Here is a 19,620-nt window from a genome sequence, read left to right as displayed (position 1 = left end):
AACTGAAAATATATGCAGAATATTAACTAAATTTGAACTGTGACATCCAGAGAGAGGGGTGACCACAGTGCAATCATGTTGTATAGACAAATGGACTGAACCAAATGTGTATAAAAGACACATGTGGGAATTGGAGAATTATGTATGTGGAGATTTTTTTGTGGGACAGGTGCCTATTTATTTTTTAATTTGCAAGGAAGATGAATGTTGAGGAAGGGATGTAGGTATGTCTGAGTCTGGTAAGGTGGGTAGATGAGGACGCAATTGCAGACAAGACAAAGAAGAGAAAAGACAGGGATAGTGATGGATACAAAAGTTGGGGGACAACATGATTGGGGTGAGGTTGGGGACAACCTGGGTCCATGGCCATCAAGCTTGGAGACAGTGAGAATTGAGTCCTCACCCACTAGACTGCCATCACTGTCACCTTACTCCACAAGTGGCTGGAGTGCTTGACATCTCCTCCTACTCCTACTGAACACAATTGAGAGCAGCCACTAATCTGACATAGATGTGCACCGATGGTGCAGTGCACCACCCTATGCACCATTGCTGGCAACTTTAGGCTGGTGATGAAATCACCATCTCCAACACTTCTCCCAGAGGGTACCACTGGACCAACGTCTGAGGCAGGACTACCTAAGGGTGCAGGTAGTGCAGGGGCAGCAGAGACAGTGCTGCCAGGTTGGCTCCCAGATGTGCTAGGCATTGGTACTGGAGCCGGTAGAGCAAGGACAGGCTGATGCATTGGGGCTGGCCTACCCCACTGTGCTGTAGAGCATTTAGTGATGTGGTACACATGGATGACATGGACACATTTTGATGACACATAATAAAAATAAAATAAAAAATTAAAATAAAATGAATATTTTTAAAAATAAAATAAAATAAAAATAAAATAACATTTTTTAAACAAAATAAAATGAAATAAAATAAAAAAAGATATTTTGAAACATAAAATAAAATGAAAATAAAATAAAAAAGAGAGATAAGGGATGGGGTGAGAGAAAAAAAGAGAATTTACTATCATATGTGACATACAATGCATTAATACAATGATACAACTCTCTTATCTTATATTTTACATTTAAGTATACCTCCTAACAGATACACACTATACTACAGACTGCTGCAAGTAATCCTTGAAATATGCAAATCTGCATGTTCCAATTACAGAGATTACAGTTTACAGCAGGGCATTTGTGCCACTGGGATAGAGCTTTTAATTTAATGTAAATATTACTGAAGAAATAACAGTATTGTATAGTTGTAAATTGTGGCATTTGAATGCACAACCTCTGACTAAAGTCTAATATTGGACCCTTACACTTGGTTTGTGCTACAGACTAATGCATGCATACTTGGTTTTACAGTTAGGTTATGTATGCTCAGTTTGATACAACTCTATAAAATACCAAAAAAGCTATCTTTAACTTTTAATGCTACAATAACACTTCTCCTCGGCTGCACACATACCACTTGCTTCCCTCATTCTCTCCAGTCGAGTTTCATAGGCCTGGACATTGAACTTCCTATCTGTGACAGCTGAGGAAAGAACAGAAAAAAAAAACAGAATGGGATTATGCATACCAGTCTTGGATATATTAAGCTTTCTAAGTCTTACAAGCACCCTTAACTGATACTAATACAGCTGTGTGATGTCCACTTCCTAAATCCCTCCAGCCAATGGTTGAGAGTATCCCTCTTCCTCATTTGTAGGTCATTAAAATGATGCCTACATTGCTCTCCAGTGTGCGAGATGCAGACTTGTATTGTGAGCCAGAATAGTCCCCCTGCAGAAGCCTGTGGCTGTGGTGGTTTACTAGGAGCCCAATAAATATCCCAGACTCCTGGATACTCCACCTCTGTGCCCTAAACTTGGAACCTTCTCCACTAATGCCAGACATGTCTATGAGCAGACCAAGAGAACTGGAGACTAATGTTTTCCCACCAATTCAACTTTTCACATTTACTGAAATGCAAACACCCGAGCAACACAGTTGCATGATGGTAAGCAGAGAGCATCAGTGTAAAGGAGTGAAGAATGAATAATTGCAATTGGAAGGTTAATCTGTTAACACAATAACAGTGTCTCATCATATAATTAATATCAGCTCCACTATCTAAAGTGTTAAAAGTGAGAGTGAATATAATGGGAAGTGGAACAACAGTAAAAGTGTACAGAATATCCTGTAATAGAACCCAGGACCATGTGTATGGCAGTCCTACACTTACACCTGTTGCGATAGGAAAGTTGAAATAACAGTTGTTCATGTTTCAGTTCATTTCTATCAATGGCAATGTCACAACAGTAAAAAAAAAAAAAAAAAAAGGTTGCGCATCCTATACTAGAACCCAGAGCCATTAGTACTCCAGCCCTACACTTACATCTGCTGCCACAGGACTAGTAGTTACATGACATTTCATAATTTAATAATCATTTGTAAGGTCTCTCTATTAACCACAGCTCAATGCCGCTTAGTGGGTTTGCGTGGTGCCCAGTAGAATAAATTGTATGTATCTGGTTTCTACTTTTGGCTATCCGGGTCCTGTCTGGTTCCTAGGTGGTACAACTGGCCAGTTTGTGCACTGCTGCACTTTGTGCAAACAAGATAAGTACAGCCAAACCTTCCATTCATTTCCTCCATTCTCTTGATTGTGCTAAGTACCACATCACACAGACACTGACCAAATAAAAAAATGAAAAATTAAAGAGGGGGATAAAGGAAAAATGAAATCATTCTTCATACAACCGACTGCAACATTATCTACATAATATAACACTGTACAACTATTATTTGTACATTTATTGTTTTTGGAAGTAGTGCACTAAGCAATCTCACAACTAATTCTAATTAGACTCATAGACTCATATTTCACCCAACAAAATGTCCCGTTCTAACATCCTTCCCCCTTATACACCCAACAGAGCTCTCAGATCTGAAAATCAGAACTTATTTAATTAAACCTAAATGTCCTACTGGCCAACTTCTCCTATCTTTCTCACTAGGCAAAAAATGGAATTCCCTTCCCTCCACACTAAGAACCATACCAAACTCAGAAAACTTCAAAACCCAACTATTCAAACACCTGTCCACTAAATGGAAATGTACCTGCCCTCACCCAACCTAATCCAAGGGGGTTCTCGCTCTGGTTCCCAAGCTCTACAACTCTCATAGTTATCTTCCTATGAGCCTGTCTAAGCTCTCAACAATTTCTATTGCTTCTTTCTAAGCTCTCACCTCCTACAGCTACCCTCACACAGCCCAACCTTGTAAATATTTGATGTGTCTATGTAAAGCGTATTTACATTTTCTTAAAAGGTTTGTATGTAAACTGTTTCCACACCTGACCCATATCTGTTTTCCTCAAATGAAACTGTGTGATCCCTACCTTCAAGCTTAATGAATTTGTTAACTATGCATGATATTGAATGCATTTATGAGTAACTATTCTACTTAAAATCTTTAATATTAACTATCATTTGTATCTAAATTGTGTAATGCATCTTGGAGCCTTTCTCCCCAGGCCTCCACTGAAAATGGGTCAATTCGGCCCAGTGGACTTCCTGGTAATCAAATTGCAAATAAATAAATAAATACATTATGATTATTGTTTGCAAATATACAGCTCTGTGTTACCTCTCTGTGTTTGTTAGTCACTCTTCTCCTATCTGACCACTAATCTGTGACATGCAGTTTGTAAGCCATTTTATATCATTGGCCTTAAAATGTATGAGAATATTCCATGGTAATAATAATAATATCATATTCAGTTGCCAACAAATGAAGGGGAGGTTGGATGTTCATGAGCAGCATCTGTGAATTGTGTGCTGCTTGCTTACACTTCCAACCTTGACAAAAGTACATCTAACACTTTGTAAGTCTAACCTGACACACCCACTGGATGAAGGGCAGTCTGCATTGGTGTGGTGTTTACCTTCTCCCAACCAGTAATCATTCACAGTTGCAATCCATTAAAAACAAACACTGAGGGAGTGCCTGCACTATATTTACATCTGATACAGCGAGCCAAGGATTTGGGATTCAGCAATTCTAATGAGTTCATATCTCATTTGCATTTTCACCATGCTGAGAGTCCTGACCAGAAGGCAGCCATGTAGCTAGGAAAACTGAAAGTGAGCAGACTTGTTAATGTGGTGACCACAGAAGAGGGGCTGTTACTTTGGGATACATCTGCATAGAGGATTAATCATTTTGAGAAGGTATGCCTGCATTTTGCCAGCTACATACTGCATATGCTGACCTGTAATTATGAATAATCTGTTTAATAGTTTTATATATATATATATATATATATATATATATATATATATATATATATATATTTTTTTTTTGATTAGCATAGGCTTTTTTTTATTAGCATAGGCATTATTTAGAAGTGCACTGATGGCATGGACAAGTTTGTCAGGGCATTTCACAGGTATACATGATTGGCAATATCTTCACATGGAATATTCTGTATTAAACATGTAGCCATGATTCAGGGACAGGTCATTTTATAGCACTTTTCGCATTTCAGCTATGCTTTGTTAGCCAAACGTGTCATTTGTCTGTTCTTTTTTGGGGGGGGAGTAAAGCTGTATTACTGCTACGGCACAAACAAGGATATGCTACTATTGTTACTGTCCTTTTTTGCATCCAGCCTGCACATATAAATCAAATATGTCTCTGCTGTCACATGTTAAAGTCATTTCTGTACAAATCCCCCACCTTTTACTTGCTTACACTACCAAGTAACTACATGCAGGGATATGTCACTCCTTCATGTTATTATACAATACACTCCAGGTTCAAGACTTACCTTGTAAATGTAGCACTTGTCACAGTTTCAGTACAGGGCTGATGCTTTCTGATGCAAGCAGTACACAGCTGTTACATGGGTAGATAAAGGTTGTGAGCATTGCCTGGCGTCAGTGTTACTATATGAATGTGCACAGGATGAAGGTCTGATGTTAGTAGTGCACAGCCATTACATGGTTATGTAAAGGATGTGAGCATTGCCTGGCATCAATGTTACTATATGTATGTGCACAGGATGAAGGTCTGATGTTAGCAGGGCACAGCCATTACATGGTTATGTAAAGGATGTGAGCATTGCCTGGCATCAGTGTTACTATATGTATGTGGCACAGGATGAAGGTCTGATGTTAGCAGTGCACAGCCATTACATGGGTAGGTAAAGGATGTGAGCATTGCCTGGCATCAGTGTTATATATGAATGTGCACAGGATGAAGGTCTGATGTTAGCAGGGCACAGCCATTACATGGTTATGTAAAGGATGTGAGCATTGCCTGGCGTCAGTGTTACTGTATGTATGTGGCACAGGATGAAGGTCTGATGTTAGCAGTGCACAGCCATTACATGGGTAGGTAAAGGATGTGAGCATTGCCTGGCGTCAGTGTTATATATGAATGTGCACAGGATGAAGGTCTGATGTTAGCAGGGCACAGCCATTACATGGTTATGTAAAGGATGTGAGCATTGCCTGGTGTCAGTGTTACTGTATGTATGTGGCACAGGATGAAGGTCTGATGTTAGCAGTGCACAGCCATTACATGGTTATGTAAAGGATGTGAATATTGCCTGGCATGAATGTTACAATATGTATGTGCACAGGATGAAGGTCTGATGTTAGCAGTGCACAGCCATTACATGGGTAGGTAAAGGATGTGAGCATTGCCTGGCATCAGTGTTATATATGAATGTGCACAGGATGAAGGTCTGATGTTAGCAGGGCACAGCCATTACATGGTTATGTAAAGGATGTGAGCATTGCCTGGCATCAGTGTTACTGTATGTATGTTGCACAGGATGAAGGTCTGATGTTAGCAGTGCACAGCCATTACATGGGTAGGTAAAGGATGTGAGCATTGCCTGGCATCAGTATTATATATGAATGTGCACAGGATGAAGGTCTGATGTTAGCAGGGCACAGCCATTACATGGTAATGTAAAGGATGTGAACATTGCCTGGTGTCAGTGTTACTGTATGTATGTGGTACAGGATGAAGGTCTGATGTTAGCAGTGCACAGCCATTACATGGGTAGGTAAAGGATGTGAGCATTGCCTGACCTCAGTGTTATATATGAATGTGCACAGGATGAAGGTCTGATGTTAGCAGGGCACAGCCATTACATGGTTATGTAAAGGATGTGAGCATTGCCTGGCGTCAGTGTTACTGTATGTATGTGGCACAGGATGAAGGTCTGATGTTAGCAGTGCACAGCCATTACATGGTTATGTAAAGGATGTGAGCATTGCCTGGCATAAATGTTACAATATGTATGTGCAGAGGATGAAGGTCTGATGTTAGCAGTGCACAGCCATTACATGGGTAGGTAAAGGATATGAGCATTGCCTGGCATCAATGTTACTATATGAATGTGCACATGATGAAGGTCTAATGTTAGTAGTACACAGCTGTTACATGGGTAGATAAAGGTTGTGAGCATTGCCTGGTGTCAGTGTTACTGTATATATGTGCACAGGATGAAGGTCTGATGTTAGCAGTGCACAGCCATTACATGGGTAGGTAAAGGATATGAGCATTGCCTGCCATCAATGTTACTATATGAATGTGCACAGAATGAAGGTCTGATGTTAGCAGTGCACAGCCATTACATGGGTAGGTAAAGGATGTGAGCATTGCCTGGCATCAGTGTTACTATATGAATGTGCACAGGATGAAGGTCTGATGTTAGTAGTGCACAGCCATTACATGGATAGGTAAAGGATGTGAGCATTGCCTGGCATCAATGTTACTGTATGAATGTGCACAGGATGAAGGTCTAATGTTAGCAGTGCACAGCCACTACATGGGTAAGTAAAGGAAGTGAGCATTACCTGGCATCAGTGTTACTATATATATGTGCACAGGATGAAGGTCTGATGTTAGCAGTGCACAGCCATTACATGGTTATGTAAAGAATGTGAGCATTGCCTGCCATCAATGTTACTATATGAATGTGCACAGAATGAAGGTCTGATGTTAGCAGTGCACAGCCATTACATGGTTATGTAAAGGATGTGAGCATTGCCTGGCATCAATGTTACTATATGAATGTGCACAGAATGAAGGTCTGATGTTAGCAGTGCACAGCCATTACATGGGTAGGTCAAGGATGTGAGCATTGCCTGACATCAGTGTTACTATATGTATGTGCGTAGGATGAAGGTCTGATGTTAGCAGTACACAGCCATTACATGGGTAGGTAAAGGATGTGAGCATTGCCTGGCATCAATGTTACTGTATGTATGTGGCACAGGATGAAGGTCTGATGTTATCAGTACACAGCCATTACATGGGTAGGTAAAGGATGTGTGCATTGCCTGGAATCAGTGTTACTATATGTATGTGCACAGGATGAAAGTCTAATGTTGGCAGGGCACAGCCATTACATGTGTAGGTAAAGTATGTGAGCATTGCCAGGCATCAATGTTACTATATGTATGTGCACAGGATGAAGGTTTGATGTTAGCAGTGCACAACCATTACATGGGTAGGTAAAGGATGTGAGCATTGCCTGGCATTAATGTTACTGTATGTATATGTGAGTAGGAGGAAGGTTTTAGGCCCCTAGGGAGTGAGTGATTGTGTTATGTGTTGTCTCTTAGCCAATGCAAGGGCATGCTGAGCATGCCTACATCTGTCTATACTGACAGCAGCTGGTGGTTCCCCCTCTGACTCCTCATCTGCCTGTGTTTGTGGTGACCTTGGCATTGGTGGTGGGATGCGTGCTCCTTCCCCATGCTGATTTCGCTGAAGCTGTTTTCTCAGGATAATGATGTGTAGCATGGTACATGCTGTGAATATTTCAGTACATGTCCATGGATTGTATTGCAGAGCTACCCCAGATGTATCTAGGCACTGGAACTGTGACTTCAGCAGCCCAAACAAATGCTCTGTGATATTTCTGGTTTGAGCGTGTGCCTCATTATAGCATTCTTCAGTGGATGAGTGTGCATTTCTGATGGGTGTCATCAGCCACTGCTCCAGTGCATAACCTGCATCCCCCAGTATGTGACCCTCTGGGATATCCTCCCAGTGAATGCCTGGTACAGTTGGGAGGTCTGTCAGATATGTGAGTTGTGGAAATAGCCAGGGTTGCCAGCATACATATTCATGATGATTCTCTTGGCATTACCCACAGCAGTTAATAGAATGGAAGCCATTTCTGTTTATGTAGAGTGTACCCTGTTCCCCAGGTGATGCCTTCATTTCTATATGTGTGCAATCTATGGGACCCGGTACTTCAGGGTAGTGTGCTACATGGTAGAACTCCTGTATATTTCTGGCCCTCTCCTCAGGTGTACAGGGAAAATATATGTGGTCACTGGCATGTTGGAACATAGTGTTCAGGAACTGATGGAGGATCCTGGATGCTGATGCCTATGACACCCCCAGCATGTGCCCTGTTGGTCTCTGAAAGGTACCTGTAGCTAAGATTCTGAGTACTACACATACATTTGTCCCCAGTGGGATGGCGTCTCCTCAGCTGGCCATGGCACGGAGTTGAGGATGATAGAGGTTGCAGAGTTCCTGTAATGTGTCGCTATCCACTCTGTAGCACTCTACAGTTTCCACATCACGTAGGTTGTGAAAAATTAAATGGGGCCTGTAAACTCTTTTCCTTCTTGGCCTAGGTCTATTGTCAGGAGCAGCAGCATAGACTCAGCCTGTTGCAAATACAAATTAATTAAAGCAGTAGCAGCCCCTAACATACTTTTCATGTAGATTCCTTTCTGTGGCTGTATTCCAATAGGTTTTGGAATTTGCAGGGAAAACAAGCATGGAGTCTACATGGCTGTTTTATAGCTTGTTGAATATCTCCACGTTGGATTGGTTGATTAGCATGCAATTCAGCTGCTTATGCTGTAATTAGCATGCCATGGTGTTACCTTGTTTGTGTGGTGATACAGTCCTCTGCACGGTGCTTACTGAATGTAAAATTCTGTGCTATTGTGTGCACTACGGACTGTTTAGGGTTTATTGAATTTGGCTGATTATGTGATGGAAACCAATCAACGATGTTGTATAAAGTTAGATCTGGTAATGCAAACACAAAATGTAGGAATACAAACATCAAGATGACTAATACATTGACTGACCTGAGGGAAGGTGTAACTATAAATAAAAAGTATAACATGCAATCTGGAAAATATTTTAAAAAATTACTGTGATCAGTAACTACTGTTGTGAAAAAAGTAATTTATTTCATTTTAATGTCATATTTGTTATCAGGTTTCAGAGTGAATGGTTCTCCATCTGTAGACTATATGTCTTTCGCCCTCTTGGAATGCGGTTTGCTTCCCTTGATAAGTTGTGCTAGGCTGCATATGAATGGAGTCAGTGTCTCTGAATAGTAAAGCCTCACTTTTAAAAAAAGACAGCAGTAGTATTTGAGACATTTGCTGCAGGCCAAGGAAATAAACAGATCAGTGATATATTATATGAGTAGTTATCCAGTACAAAGAAGTAAATCAGAATTTGAGTGTAGAAAGCACTGGAAGATGCTTTACACTGCTGTGTTGTACAGAGTGTCAGCTCTGTTGCATTGCAACATATATGTGTGTGTGTGTATGTGTGCGTGTGCGTGTGCGTGTGCGTGTGTGTGTGTGTGTGAATGTATATATATATATATATATATATATATATATATATGTGTGTGTGTGTGTGTGTGTGTGTGTGTGTGTGTGTGTGTGTGTGTGTGTGTGTGTGTGAATATATATATATGTATATATATATATACATATATATATATATATATATATATATATATATATATACATATATATATATATATATATATATATATATATATATATATATATATATATATATATATATATATATATATATATATACATATATATATATATATATATATACATATATATATATATATATATATATATATATATATATATATATATATATATACATATATATATATATATATATATATATATATATATATATATATATATGGGTCTACTTCAAGTTGGTTGAAGTTTAGTACTTCGAAATCCACTTATCCGAGACCACTTGTTCGAAGTACTGAAACTTCGAAAACCCGAGTATGGAGATCACAATACAGTGCAGAATGGGAATATTCCTTTTTCCTCACTGTAGTGCAATCTTGGAGTTGGTATATTTAAGTAGGGTGCCCCCCACATGAGGGGTTCCGGGGCCCCCCCTACAAAATATGTTTTTTTATGTTTTTTTTTTTTTTGTTAGCTGATCCAGTGACTACGACTTCAGCGAAAGTACACTTTCATTGAAATGCACTTCCGCTGAAGTGGGCATCTACTTTTCTTAGATCTATATATATATATATATATATATATATATATATATATGTGTGTGTGTGTGTGTGTGTGTGTGTGTGTGTGTGTGTGTGTGTGTGTGTGTATTTAGAGAGAGTTATTTTTGGGTAAATAGGGGCTTTTGTGCTTTAATAACATATCAGGTACAGTTGGAACAATATTGAACAAAAGAAACATAAAGGGCACATAAAGTGATAGAAACACATTATGAAGGACTGGTTTATAATGAAAGACAAAGAATATAAGTTAAGGGAAATACAATATAATCTTTACTGTAGCACAATCTGGTTTACTGGTTTGCAGTATTAATGGGTTAGTAGATAATAAAAAAAATAGGAGATGATAGTGGTTTATAGTAGTAACACTGATAATATTACAGGAAACTTAATCACAGAGGACTTGAACATTTTGTAATGAAAAATGAGAATGCTGGCTTGTTTATTTGACTTGCAGGCAGTGAAGATTTATAGTGATGGGAGATTGCTATGCTGTCATAAGAATTATAGTAACTGAACTATATATCCCACCAAAAGCAGTTAGAGAAGATACAAATAATATTATGGAAGAACTTATAGCTTTTCATCAAGGATGTATGGTGATAGAAAGAGATATGAGCAAGGAATGAAACAAGGGAATTGTCTCTGGAAGGCCAAGATACCGCAGAATACAGGATGAGGGGAGATACTTACAGAAATATATTCATGTAGGTAGCCTTGTTGGTATAAGGAAAATAATACAGAATGTAATGAAATAACTGATATTTGTCAGTCAATTATGGTTCCTAAGCAATATTACATCAATGTTACATATCAAAAGAATACAGTAACATAATCTAAACTATGAAAACAAAACCAGTGTTATTGTCAAACCATGTACCCATACAATTTACATTTTTTAAGGAAGTAAAAGTATATTGTGATCAACACTAGTATTTTTCATTATTTCATCTAACATAGAAGCTGTTTAATAATTGGATAGATCAAACTTTAACCAAAATGTTATTGAATTTGAACCTAAGCAGTAAACAGCATGCAAAAATTGGGATGCTGTAAACAGAAATTTAGAAATGTGGTTACAAAGAAAACAAATGGAATACTGAATAATAGTCAAAGTGGTTACCTAGAGAGCTTTAAAAAGGTAAGGGATCTGATTTGAAAGAAGAAGGAGTAATTGCAGCACAGCAGGTTGAAGAGCAATTGAAATAAGCTAGACTGTCTATTTAAGAGTATTTGGAAAACATGACTGAACCTAAAGAAATAGTTTTAAAACTAATTCAGACAGTAACTCCAGAGCAAGCAAATTGTTGTCTAAACATATGAGACAAAAACTGCTCAAATGAAGATACATAAAATCAGAAACTATGAGAATGGAAGTGGGTCCAGGAAAAATGATGAAGGCAGCGGTAAATTATTCTGCACTATATGAACATGATGGCAATGTTGAGAGAAATACTTTCAGCTTCCTTACTTAACACAAAGAGAAATAGAGGTATTAACATAAAAAGAAAGCAAACTGAAATTAAAGAAGCAATGAAAAAAAGAACAGTATACAGGGAACCTCCCTGGTAGTGATGACACTCTAATAGAAACACGGAAAAAGAAGGAGCAGGAGATAATAAGAGAACAGTGAGTACTTTATATCAATGTTTTACATGAGAAGATATGCCACTGACCTGGAAATAAACAGGGCTGGGAGTTATACCAAAAGAGGGGCAGATCTCCATGATCTAAGGTCATCCACATCCATTTCTTTCTGGGTCATGACTACAAAGTGTCGAGTATTTTTGGCAAAAAGAGTGGTAAAGATATTGATGAGAATAACAGATCTACATAGAAGTTAGGCAACCAGCTGACAATTTTAATAGACCCTTTATAACTCAAAAGGATGCATTGGACAATAATAATATTTTAATGTTAATAGGTCTGTATGATGAAAAACCCTTAACGGAGAGAGAGTTGAGAATTTATGTAGAGATCTCTTGATTATGTTTCCATAAGCATGGGCAACCATAATATTTAACATCTACCGAGGAGCTCAGGCTCCTAGTGAGATGTTTAAAGCATTTAGCCTTACAACAAGAACAAGGCAGGGTTGTCCACTGTTATCATTACTTATTGATTTATATTTAGAGCCATTTGTCAGGGGCAAACCACAATCAAACATAATTGGTTATATACGGAGAAATACAAATGAGAAAATAGCACTTTTTGAAAAGTCATAATATTATATGTTACTAATCTAGAACATTATATAAAAATTATATTTGATAAACTGAAATATCTTAATAGTATAGCAGGATATAAATGAAATAAAGCAAAAAAACAAGGATATAGTATAATGATGCATGCCCTAACACATGGCTTGGTGTACTCCTTCCCCTTTTTGTGGGATCATGGCAGGATGAGATTCGTGGGAATTTGGTTGAAACGTCGTTGACCAAGCAGCTAAGTTAATGTAGGAAAAAATTGCTTAAAACATTATAAATACGATAAAACTATCAAAACTGTGAATTATGGTCATTGATAATACGATACAAGTGTTAAAATGTTTTTGGTGCTGTTGTTTATTTATGTAGGTCAGGCTTACATGTATCAACTGAAAGATCACATAGAGAAGAAGATCAGAAAGGAAATTAAGGAGTTTCTTTGGAATATCAAAAGAGAAAGATTGTAATGGGAGAAATAATACTGACAAAGGAACAGGGTGGTTTGGGACTTCCAGATTTAGAGGTATATTATAAGATTATGCAATTTAGATCAGAATATTTGATTTAGGATATGGAATATATACCCAAATGGAAGCACTTGATAGACATTGTGCCTGATGAGGTAACAATATGATCACAGATAGACATTTGGGTAGATCTAGGAAAAGATAATAATACTGTGTGCAACCTTATATGTATAAATATATATATCATGTTATAATCTCGAAATAGTGAAATATCGAACTTCAGTATCTCGAGACTATACTGTGTGCAACCTTATATGTATAAATATATATATCATGTTATAATCTCGAAATAGTGAAATATCGAACTTCAGTATCTCGAGACTATACTGTGTGCAACCTTATATGTATAAATATATATATCATGTTCTAATCTCGAAATACTGAAATATCGAACTTCAGTATCTCGAGACTATACTGTGTGCAACCTTATATGTATAAATATATATATCATGTTATAATCTCGAAATAGTGAAATATCGAACTTCAGTATCTCGAGACTATACTGTGTGCAACCTTATATGTATAAATATATATATCATGTTATAATCTCGAAATAGTGAAATATCGAACTTCAGTATCTCGAGACTATACTGTGTGCAACCTTATATGTATAAATATATATATCATGTTCTAATCTCGAAATAGTGAAATATCGAACTTCAGTATCTCGAGACTATACTGTGTGCAACCTTATATGTATAAATATATATATCATGTTCTAATCTCGAAATAGTGAAATATCGAACTTCAGTATCTCGAGACTATACTGTGTGCAACCTTATATGTATAAATATATATATCATGTTCTAATCTCGAAATAGTGAAATATCGAACTTCAGTATCTCGAGACTATACTGTGTGCAACCTTATATGTATAAATATATATATCATGTTCTAATCTCGAAATAGTGAAATATCGAACTTCAGTATCTCGAGACTATACTGTGTGCAACCTTATATGTATAAATATATATATCATGTTATAATCTCGAAATAGTGAAATATCGAACTTCAGTATCTCGAGACTATACTGTGTGCAACCTTATATGTATAAATATATATATCATGTTCTAATCTCGAAATACTGAAATATCGAACTTCAGTATCTCGAGACTATACTGTGTGCAACCTTATATGTATAAATATATATATCATGTTATAATCTAATCTCGAAATAGTGAAATATCGAACTTCAGTATCTCGAGACTATACTGTGTGCAACCTTATATGTATAAATATATATATCATGTTCTAATCTCGAAATACTGAAATATCGAACTTCAGTATCTCGAGACTATACTGTGTGCAACCTTATATGTATAAATATATATATCATGTTCTAATCTCGAAATAGTGAAATATCGAACTTCAGTATCTCGAGACTATACTGTGTGCAACCTTATATGTATAAATATATATATCATGTTATAATCTCGAAATAGTGAAATATCGAACTTCAGTATCTCGAGACTATACTGTGTGCAACCTTATATGTATAAATATATATATCATGTTCTAATCTCGAAATACTGAAATATCGAACTTCAGTATCTCGAGACTATACTGTGTGCAACCTTATATGTATAAATATATATATCATGTTCTAATCTCGAAATACTGAAATATCGAACTTCAGTATCTCGAGACTATACTGTGTGCAACCTTATATGTATAAATATATATATCATGTTCTAATCTCGAAATAGTGAAATATCGAACTTCAGTATCTCGAGACTATACTGTGTGCAACCTTATATGTATAAATATATATATCATGTTATAATCTCGAAATACTGAAATATCGAACTTCAGTATCTCGAGACTATAAAGCTAAACTTCTGAAATTGTGAAATCCCAGAACCGCAAATTCGGAAATGTTGAATTTGTGGCTGTGGTAATGCGCTACGTGACGTGGGATGTACTGTGTGCCTGATTTATGGTTTGGTATGTAGATATGGTTGGAGATTAAGGTATGTGAATATTTTTGTAAGGGTTTTGGGTAGGGATTTGAGTGTATGTGAGTGTGTTCGGAAGTTTTAGTTGTGGGTTAGGGTAGGTAGGTAAGAGTATGAGTGTGTAAGTGTTGAAAGTGGTGGCGTTTGTACATTTGTAATGTGTGTGTGCGAGGGCACTGTAGAGTGTGTAGTGGTGAGTTTACTGTCTTTTTCTGTTTGTTGCGACCTTGGAGTTAGTATATTTAAGTATCGGGGGTGTGGGGGATCCAGCCCTCCACATGGGGTTGCAGGGGGGCTTGCCCCCCACTTATATGTAGGGTAGGTTTATTTATTTGTATTGTTGAGTTTGTGTGTGTTTTGTTTGTTGTAATGTGGGAAAGATAGTGTATGTGTTGTGTGGTGTTTGGTGTGTTTACGTTTGCTGTTTTGGATTTCACTCTTTTGGGGTTTCAATGTTTTGGTTTTACAAATTTATAGTCACGAGATTCTGAAATTTGATATTTCAGTATTTCGACATTATAAAGTGAATATATATATATATATATATATATATATATATCTATATATATATATATATATATTGGTCTAGGACACATGCTCGACTAGCATATGTCCAAATCACAAAATATCGAACACGCATACACGAAAGCACTTAAAACCTGCTTAATTTATTTGTATTAGATACACAAAACATTTTATGGTACACATTGTCGGCAAACAGCACTGCACAAGTAATACTGCCCTTCTTAACTTTTTATTTGTAGACTGAATTCTAAGGAGCTAAGAACTGTCTAACAGCCTCTAACTAGCATCCGACCTTAAGTCCAAAGCCATCTGTAACTGCTTTGGTACTTTTTCTGTAACTTTAGACCCAGCACAGCTCTTGATTACACCTCAGCAGTCTGCTGACCTTACTCCCGACTAAAACTCACAGCTCACTGTCAAGCACTGTCAAAGCCTGCACCAGCTAAGATGTAATTACATGTGTCTGTGTGCATCCTTTTAATATGGATAATACTTTACTTACTTTATTGTATGTACATTGTATCACTAATGACACCGCCTATCCACTATGAGTGTATATATCTGCATTACATTGTTCTGAATGCTGTACTAATGGCATTATGGCTAGAGATCATGGACAAACACTTTGCAGCTGCACGGTTCTAATTTTTAAGGATCTCACAGCATGATGAGGTCAGCAGTTGCTTAGATATGAATTGTGGCTCCCATTGTATCTCTGACTAGTGATACAGAATACACAGCAAATTATTGGAGCTGTCTTACAAGGACAAGTGGAATGAAGTAGGTTCAGTGAGGGAGTCACTCTATCAAAGATTGTGTGTGGGTGGATTTGTGGATGTCACAGAAAGTGTGTCCAAGCCAGCATAAGACTATAAGTTCACACGCACATGCAGCAAAGTGCCTCATCAATGCCTTATGCACAGTGGCAGACAGGCCTCAGAGGGCCAGCACAGTCAAGTGCAAACCCAGTTCATCATATAAATGGGGAGGAAAGGGGGATTATATAGAAAAGTAAGTAAAGTGGGAAGAGCAAGCAGAGTTAAAAATAAGTGTAACCATGAGAAATAACTGGGGAATGTCCCAGTTTTCATAAAACAGAAGGTGGGAAGCTGGTAAATATAGTGAGAAATGGTTGTGGTAGAGATAGGCAGAGAGAAGAGAGATGGTTCCAAGGGCATGCAAATTAAAATAAAATGTAGACAGAGGCAGACAGGGAGCTACAGACCCAAAGATAGGGCAATGGTGGAATGACACCTACCAATAGTTGGTGGACACTTGGTGAATGAGAAGACTGGGTTACAAAAAAGGTATGGAGAGTGACACACAAAACAGGGCAAGGTGGGAATGGGTATAGTACAGGGTACAAGGCACATGCTACACTGCCTGAGACACCAACCAACTCACACATCAGTCACCTTTGTGGCTGATGTCATTTTCAAGACTTGTTTCTGCCAGCCTAATGGTCAAGGGATGCCAGTCACATAACTCAACCAGCCATGCCAGGAAGTGCTTCTCAGTCATAAGGCTGGGGTCCACCTACCAATGTACTTCAGACTTCACCAGCCTAAGCAGCTGATGTTGGCTGACCACAAGGGGCCTCTTGGCCCAATATCAGTAGAGGAGCCTCTGCTTCCCTTTCTTCTGAAATAGTGGCAACCATTGAACCCTCCATGTTGCCTTCATCAGGATTACTTGTTTTCTTATACTAAGAGGCAAGCCTGGTGCCCACTGTCTTCCCAGTGCTAGGGGCATTGGCTAGCACAGGCTGAGGTGACCACTGTTGCACCCCTGCCACAGTTACAGCTGAGTCAGCAGAAGGAAGAGAAAACAAGAATATAAATCATTAGCATACACACTATTGAAAATGTACATTGTAACAGTGCGCATGGCATATGCACCCCAACACCAGGAGAGGCTCTCTTGCCTCCTCTAACATCCTTCCATGTTCTCCTACCTCTCTTTCACAGTTGTAAGACAAGGAAATGTTAAGGAAAAAAGATGCTTACAGTAAAACTCTCTGACTAGAAGGCCCTAACCTGTGCTTACCATTGGCTAAGTAAGTTGAGGTGATACCACACTGCAGGTGACAATAGCAAAGCCTGCACTGGTTACCAGGATGAGTAATGCTAGTGGTATCACTTGCTATTCTGACAAGTTGTTTGTGTTGTACATCCATGTGCACAAAGGGCCATCATGTCAGTCCAGAGATGCTCCTGTAAGTCCCAGTGGATGAAGAACTAAAAAATCTTACTCAGGTGACACGCAAATGCCCTGCTGCCACCAATTTTTGAAACAGCTATGGTAAGTCAAAGAGGTCTACTTGAAGACCACAGTGGTAGCACATTTGAACATCACATGAGAAAGATTGTACTGCAGCAACAAGATGCCATGCATGAGCATCTAATACACAACCCAGGAATGCCCAGAGAGCATACATCTCAACTGTCCAAATTTTGCAGAATGCCCAGATTTTTGCTTCATATCTTTGGCCTGTTTCTCATTAAATTGTGGTTTTCTGGTAAATCACTGGCAAATAATTGAGGACTGAAGTCAGAAAATAATGGCAGACATTTGAGTTTGAGAGTTAATATCCTTCAGAAAATTTGTGGTAATGCAAAACCTGTTACTCTTGTCAATCTCTAAGTTTGTAACAGCAATATTTAAAAAGTGTCCTTATTTTTGGTTCTTTGCAGCCCCCCATTATTTGTAGCTGTGTCCAGATTTCTTGCTCTAAGAGGTTGAGAGGTATGCCAGAGATGACAGGATATTGACAGAGTTGTACATTATGGTAGAAACTCAGAAATAGCTATGATAAATTACCTTATTATCATAAAGTACATGCTATGGGACCTGAATTAGTGAGCTAAAAAGTGGCGCCTCCATTTTGAAGGAGACCACTCTAATGTGAACAGTCATCAAATCAAAACTTTACTGCAATAGGACACTTGAAATTGAATTAGGTGAAATAAGCTTAATGAGGACAGTAATGTAACCCTACACTTTAGTGAATACCCATGCTGGGTGGTGGTAAAAGGGACATAGAGGAAATACCCATGCTGGGTGGTGGCAACAGGGACATAGAGCCATTGCTTATGTAGATGATGTAACCCTACACTTTAGTGAATACCCATGCTGGGTGGTGGCAACAGGGACATAGAGTAACTGCATATGTGGATGATGTAACCCTACACTTTAATGAATACCCATGCTTGGTGGTGGCAACAGGGACAGAGAAAAAATACCCATGCTGGGTGGTGGCAACAGGGACATAGAGCCACTGCTTATGTGGATGATGTAACCCTACACTTTAGTGAATACCCATGCTGGATGGTGGCAACAGGGACAGAGAGCAACTGCTTATCTGGATGATGCAACCCTACACTTTAGTGAATACCCATGCTGGATAGTGGCAACAGGAACATAGAGCAATTACTTATGTGAATGTGGTAACACACCAGAGTGCTGTTCCACTTCATATCATGATGTGGGTGAGAGGAACACAAGTGGTAATGCAGGCAGACGGCACAATGGCCCTTATAGATTGTGTGATAAGTGGCAGTGCATTTTGTGGGGGAGAAACAGGATGTGCAGTATATTGCAGGGATTCAGCACAATGATGCAGGTCAGGAGCAGGTAACATGATAACAAGACTGTAGCTAAAATATGTATAGGAAAGGGTGGAGTAGTCTTTTAGTGCAACAAGGGAAAGCTTACTGGGCACCTTGCAGAGATGAAGTAGGTGTGCAGTCATATGCAACATCCACATACAGCCACATACACAGACTGTCTGACATGTCTAACCCATGGGTGTATAGGGCTTGAGTTGTCACCAGCCTTCAACAAAGGCAAAGACTAGAAAAGTTCACCACCCAGAGGTTCAAGGTGTTACTACACTCCCTCCACATGCATAATGCATGCATCCTGGTGAAAGGCATTGTGAACAAGCCTTTTTGAAAGCAGGTGTAGCAGGGAGTGCCACAGAATATCAGTTTTGATAGTGACCATAATAACAGCCTACATCAGACTTGGTGAGGGTTGCCCGGTATGATACTGTAT

Source organism: Protopterus annectens, chromosome 12.part0, assembly GCF_019279795.1.
Source record: "Protopterus annectens isolate FY-2018-M chromosome 12.part0, PAN1.0, whole genome shotgun sequence".
NCBI classification, from domain to species: Eukaryota; Metazoa; Chordata; order Ceratodontiformes; family Protopteridae; genus Protopterus; species Protopterus annectens.
Note: the sequence above shows the minus strand (reverse complement) of the source record.